General features: G+C 24.4%; 2 non-coding genes across 2 annotated transcripts; both read left to right on the forward strand.

Annotated features, from left to right (window-relative positions):
• On the forward strand, positions 1-119 carry LOC123303753. Its single transcript, XR_006535842.1, has one exon. It is a non-coding gene; the product is annotated as a 5S ribosomal RNA (ribosomal RNA).
• Positions 120-6,486: 6,367 nt separating this feature from the next.
• On the forward strand, positions 6,487-6,605 carry LOC123303754. The gene has a single exon (XR_006535843.1). It is a non-coding gene; the product is annotated as a 5S ribosomal RNA (ribosomal RNA).
• The last annotated feature ends 828 nt before the right edge of the window (positions 6,606-7,433 follow it).

A 7,433-nucleotide genomic window follows, 5' to 3' on the forward strand; every position in this document is an offset into this window, starting at 1 on the left:
GGCAACAGCCATACCACGTTGAAAACACCGGTTCTCGTCCGATCACCGAAGTTAAGCAACATTGGGCACAGTCAGTACTTGGATGGGTGACCGCTTGGGAACACTGTGTGCGGTTGCCTTTTTATATTAAAAATATAAATTATTTTTCTTCTTTTCTTTTTTTTTACACACCATATATAAATATATGTTATTTAGAAATGTAAACCTTTTATATTATTCATCAACAAATAAATATTATTTTTTGTATAAAATTTTATTGCATTTATAACTCATATCATGGTTACTTTAAAGCGAGAAGTTTTTTTAATATTTCAAATGAATATAAAATAATATAAATTTTATGAAATTTATTTATTTTTAGAAATAGCAATCGCTTATAATTATAACAAAATTTTAATAATGTTTAATTTTATTTCAATAATTTATATTTATATATATATATATATATATATATATATATATATATATATATATTTTTTAATAAAAATAATATACTCTTATTTAATAATATATGTTGGTCCTATATATAGGACCGAAAATATTTCTTATTTGTTTTTTTTTTTTTAAATTGTCATTTAAAACGCTTATGCACGTTCTCCACGAATACGTCTTGCCAATTGTATATCCTTAGGCATAATTGTAACACGCTTTGCATGAATTGCGCATAAATTGGTATCTTCAAATAAACCTACTAAATAGGCTTCACTAGCTTCTTGTAATGCCATAACAGCTGAACTTTGAAAACGTAAATCGGTTTTAAAATCTTGTGCAATTTCACGTACTAAACGTTGGAATGGTAATTTACGAATTAACAATTCAGTACTTTTTTGATAACGACGAATTTCTCGTAAAGCTACTGTACCAGGACGATATCTGTGTGGTTTTTTTACTCCACCAGTTGCTGGTGCACTTTTACGTGCAGCTTTCGTTGCTAATTGTTTTCTTGGTGCTTTACCACCAGTTGATTTACGTGCAGTTTGCTTGGTTCTAGCCATTTTCAAATAATAATGTTTTTACAAAAAAACACACAATTTTAAAAATTATATTCGACAATTTGATACTACAAAGTCAAATGTTTAAATGCGAAATAAATGTGTTGTATTTATATTTATATGAAATTTCAAAATTTTTGTTGTCATATCCTATTGGATAGCTATCAGAGTATGGACTAATCAAATTGTATAGGCGTGGCTTAAAAAATCTTTAATGCTTTATATAAAAAGGCACAATTGTACCGGCGCTCACATACATTACAATACTTGTGAGGTTAACACACGTGTTATCCGTTCGTTAAAATATTGTAAATAATTTTTTATTAAAATGACTGGCAGAGGAAAAGGTGGAAAGGGTCTTGGAAAAGGGGGTGCAAAACGTCATAGAAAAGTTTTGCGTGATAATATCCAAGGTATTACAAAACCTGCAATTCGTCGTTTAGCACGACGAGGTGGAGTAAAACGTATCTCTGGTTTAATTTATGAAGAAACACGTGGTGTACTTAAAGTATTCCTTGAAAATGTTATTCGGGATGCTGTTACATATACTGAACACGCAAAACGTAAAACAGTTACAGCTATGGATGTTGTATATGCATTAAAACGACAAGGTCGTACTTTGTATGGTTTTGGAGGTTAAGAAAATATAATAATTTACTTAAAATATTTAGTAAATTTATTAAAGAATATTTAATACATCCGATAAATTTAAACAGGCTTTCCTTTTTGGGAAGCCACTAATTTTATTTATATAAGAGTAAATAAATTTGTTAATAAATATAACATATTATATAATTTGTTTACAACAAATTATTTTGTTTATAACATACATTACCAAATATTTTTATTTTTTTTTTTTATTGTAATATATCTGCAATAATAAATTATAATTTGTATATTATCTATTTTATTTTACAATAACTTATTGAATTTTTGAAAAAATTTTATTATAAATTAATATACTATTATATTTTTTATATATACAAGTTAAGAGTAACAAGTATCGATAGGAGATTATCGAATTTATAACTAATAAAACATTTCGCCTTAATCAAAGAAAATAAAGATTTTGCTATACCATTTTTTATACTTTCAATAAATAATTTATTATTAAATTTTTATTATTTCATTTATTTTTTAAAATTATTAAAAATATTTTTCTAATAATTATAAGCGTACATAAACAAGTAGTAAATGTAAAATGAAAATAATAAAGGTAATGTAATGCATTTGCATTACACTGATTTACGATATATATTCCGCGATATCCTTTATTATATTTAAAATTAATAATATTGATATACTAATAATAGATATATTCAAGCTATTAATATATAAAATTTTATATTAAATATGATATTAATAATTGTTTATTTAATTTTTTTGTATATATAAAAATAATTTACTCTTATTTAAAAAATTTGATGGCTCTCTTAAAAAGAGAGCCGTTTTTATATGTTGATGTATTTTTATGTTATCAATTAAATAATATTTTCGATTTATTTATTTTGAACTTGTATATTTTGTAACAGCTTTAGTACCTTCACTAACAGCGTGCTTTGCCAATTCACCAGGTAATAATAATCGAACTGCGGTTTGAATTTCCCGACTTGTGATTGTTGAACGTTTATTATAATGTGCTAAACGTGATGCTTCAGCAGCAATACGTTCAAAAATATCATTAACAAAACTGTTCATGATACTCATAGCTTTACTAGAGATACCAGTATCAGGATGCACTTGTTTTAATACTTTGTAAATGTAAATTGCATATGATTCCTTGCGCTTCCTCTTCTTTTTCTTATCACTCTTTGATATATTTTTTTGAGCTTTGCCAGCTTTTTTTGCTGCTTTTCCACTTGTTTTTGGTCGGCATTGTTACAAACAATTAATATACACAGATAGTTACAGAACACCAGTCAGTATATGTATGAGCGTGTCGTGTATACAACTAGCGTATTATATACGCGAAGATGGATATAACAATAAAAATGAATACTACTCTCTGATTGGCTGAAAATAATACTATAAGGTGATTGGTTTATTTTTAAAGTTTTATATTTTATAAATATTATAAATTAAAATACCCAAATAACATTTTAAACATTTATGTTACAATCCCCGTAACGTACACATCTGTGTGATTATATTTACAAAAAAAAATATTAATTAAATAAATTTATTCGCTATGTCTGGACGAGGTAAAGGTGGTAAAGTAAAGGGAAAGGCAAAGTCAAGATCAAGCCGAGCAGGATTACAATTTCCTGTTGGAAGAATTCACAGATTATTACGAAAAGGAAATTATGCTGAACGAGTAGGTGCTGGTGCCCCAGTATATTTGGCTGCTGTTATGGAATATTTGGCTGCAGAAGTTCTCGAGTTAGCTGGTAATGCTGCCCGTGATAACAAAAAAACACGTATCATTCCACGTCATTTACAATTGGCAATTCGTAATGATGAAGAATTAAATAAATTATTATCTGGTGTAACAATTGCTCAAGGTGGTGTATTACCAAACATTCAAGCAGTGTTATTACCAAAGAAAACTGAAAAGAAAGCATAAATTAAAAACATTGCATTAATTTTTATAATAATAATACATCGATCATAGGCCTTTTAATAAAAGGCCACAAATTTATTTAAAATAAGAGTAAAAATTATTTTTATAAATAATATATTATAATATTTTTTTAAAGAATCAATTTAAATAATTATAAATTAATGATTCTTTTTTTTTTTTTTCTTTTTTATATGTTATTATGGAAATAATTCATCATATTATGATGACATTTAGGTAACATATTATAAGAATATTCATAAAATATTATCAAAATAATATTGTATTATGATGATATTTAGACAAAATATTATAAGAATATACACAAAATATTATCAAAATAATATCATTAGATAACAAAACTGTTCATGATACTCATACCTTTACTAGAGATAAAAGTATCAGGATGCACTTGTATTAATACATATTATCACAACATCACAAAATATTTTTTAAAAGGAAAAATTTTTTAAAAATTATTATAAAATTTGATTGAATTAAATTTCAATTTATTTTTTTAATAATTAAAGAAAAAAAAAAGCATATAAACTTTCTATTGAAAATGTTATTTTCAACTAGATGGCCAAGTGAACTTTGTTACACAAACAATATATGACGTATTCGTTATTTAAATAATCAGTATCCTTTGATATTATATCAATACGTTACTCTCTTCTTTTGATACATATTAATAAAATTTCAATTTATAAGATTTTATGTCAATTATATAAATAATATTATAAATTTTCTAAATACATAAGTTAAGTAACAAAAAATTTGAATAACAAGATAAATTTATATATTATGTTTTAATACTCGATACTATAATATATCGCATCCGTTACCAATTATTCGGTATCCTTTGATTTATACACAGAATGAACCAAAAATATGTATCAAATTTATTTTATTTATTTATATATTTAATATTATTATTATTATTTTATATTACAAAGTTTCTTAACGAAGCTTACAATGATTTCTCATATCGTACTTAACAAAATTATTTAGATCATATAAAATTTAAATTGTTAAAAAATTTTTATATTTATTATTATTATTTATTTTTATTAAAATTACATAACATAAAATTAATAATATTTTAATAATTATATAAATTAATTCTTATTTAAAATAATCTTATATTAATCTCAACAAATACTCTAATAATATATTTTGTCATAAATTTTTTTATATTTAAAATAAATATTATAATATATAAATACTTATATCAGTATAAAATTTCTTTATATAATTATGAAAAAATTAATTTAATAGTTAATTATTGATATTAATGCATAAATAAAAGTATTTTCTAATGAAATATATTTTGTCAATGTTCGATTAACACATTTCATAATAATACGTTTTCATTATTGACAAAAAAAGTTTTTCTAAAAATGAAATCTTATACTATAATATATATATTTATATATTAAATTTTTTAATTATTTATATACTAATAATTTATAATAAATCGATATTAAATAAAAAATAAAAATATATACTTTTTAAGTTTACCTTAAAAATATTATTGTTTTGTATGATTGAAATAATTAATATTAAACTATGTTTATTAATAATTGTTAATAAAAAAATTAAATATATTTTAATTTATAAAATAAATATTATTATTAAATTTATAATTTATTATTTTATATATTATAGAAATTGAAAAAATAAATCATGTTTACTACGACAGTAAATTAGAAATACTATTTAATTTTTATGTGTTTTCTACATGGTACTTTGACTTACATAGGGACTTATATTATTGTGAATAATGATATAATTGAAAACCTTTATTTTTTATTTGATAGAATTATTATATTTTATCATTTAAATATTTATAATAAATACATTATTTTTATAAAGTAAAAAATATGGCCGAAGAAAATTCTACAGCTGTTGCAGCAACTGCGGTTACTGCTGCTTCTACAACACCAACAAAAAAAGCAACAGCTTCTGGTGCTAAACGTACAAAACAACATTCAAAACCAACACATCCACGTACATCAGAAATGGTTGTTAACGCAATTAAAAATTTAAAAGAACGTGGTGGTTCATCATTACAAGCAATTAAAAAATATTTAGCTGCAAATTATAAAGTGGATTCTGATAAAATTTCACCATTTATTAAAAAATATTTAAAAGCTGCTGTAACTGAGGGAGCCTTGGTACAAACTAAAGGTAAAGGTGCATCTGGTTCATTCAAATTGGCTGCTTCCGCTTCATCTAATTCTTCAGCTAAATCAAAAGTATCCAAAAAAGAAAGTGGAGCAAAAGGTTCAGCAAAGAGTGCTAAAAGTAAACGGGCACCAAAAGAAAAGAAAGCCACAACTACATCATTGGCAGCCAAAAAGCCTAAAGCAAAAAAAGCGACTCCATCATCATCAACTGCTGCTAAAAAAGTTACTGCAAAATCATCAGCGGCATCAAAAAAAGCACCAGTTAAAGCAAAACCAGCAAAAAGTACAAAATCCGCTGCCAAAAGTAGCCCTGCTCGTAAACCGAAAGCACCAAAAGCTAAGAAAGCTTCTGTTGCCAAATCATCTCCTACAAAAATTAAAAAAGCAGCACCAAAAAAGAAATGATCTGTTACTTTAATAATATATTGAAATATTTCATTATTTTTGCTAAAAAATGAAAATAACATAGGCCTTAATACAGGCCACAAATTAATATTTGATAAGAGTAAATTATTTTTTGTATAAATATTTTATAAAATAATAGTTTAGAAACATTTGCCACAGTCAGTACCACGGATGGGTGGCCACTTGAGAATACTGTGTGCGGTTGCATTTTTATTTAAAATATATGGTATAATAAATAAGTATATATTTAAATTGATTACTTCATTGAAAATTTTAATAATATACTTTAATATTAATGATATTTATGAAAAATATATATTTGTAAAAATTTTCATTTATTACTGGCAACAGCCATACCACGTTGAAAACACCGGTTCTCGTCCGATCACCGAAGTTAAGCAACATTGGGCACAGTCAGTACTTGGATGGGTGACCGCTTGGGAACACTGTGTGCGGTTGCCTTTTTATATTAAAAATATAAATTATTTTTCTTCTTTTCTTTTTTTTTACACACCATATATAAATATATGTTATTTAGAAATGTAAACCTTTTATATTATTCATCAACAAATAAATATTATTTTTTGTATAAAATTTTATTGCATTTATAACTCATATCATGGTTACTTTAAAGCGAGAAGTTTTTTTAATATTTCAAATGAATATAAAATAATATAAATTTTATGAAATTTATTTATTTTTAGAAATAGCAATCGCTTATAATTATAACAAAATTTTAATAATGTTTAATTTTATTTCAATAATTTATATTTATATATATATATATATATATATATATATATATATATATATATATATTTTTTAATAAAAATAATATACTCTTATTTAATAATATATGTTGGTCCTATATATAGGACCGAAAATATTTCTTATTTGTTTTTTTTTTTTTAAATTGTCATTTAAAACGCTTATGCACGTTCTCCACGAATACGTCTTGCCAATTGTATATCCTTAGGCATAATTGTAACACGCTTTGCATGAATTGCGCATAAATTGGTATCTTCAAATAAACCTACTAAATAGGCTTCACTAGCTTCTTGTAATGCCATAACAGCTGAACTTTGAAAACGTAAATCGGTTTTAAAATCTTGTGCAATTTCACGTACTAAACGTTGGAATGGTAATTTACGAATTAACAATTCAGTACTTTTTTGATAACGACGAATTTCTCGTAAAGCTACTGTACCAGGACGATATCTGTGTGGTTTTTTTACTCCACCAGTTGCTGGTGCACTTTTACGTGCAGCTTTCGTTGCTAATTGTTTTCTT

This window comes from Chrysoperla carnea, assembly GCF_905475395.1.
Source record: "Chrysoperla carnea chromosome X unlocalized genomic scaffold, inChrCarn1.1 SUPER_X_unloc_131, whole genome shotgun sequence".
NCBI classification, from domain to species: domain Eukaryota; kingdom Metazoa; phylum Arthropoda; class Insecta; order Neuroptera; family Chrysopidae; genus Chrysoperla; species Chrysoperla carnea.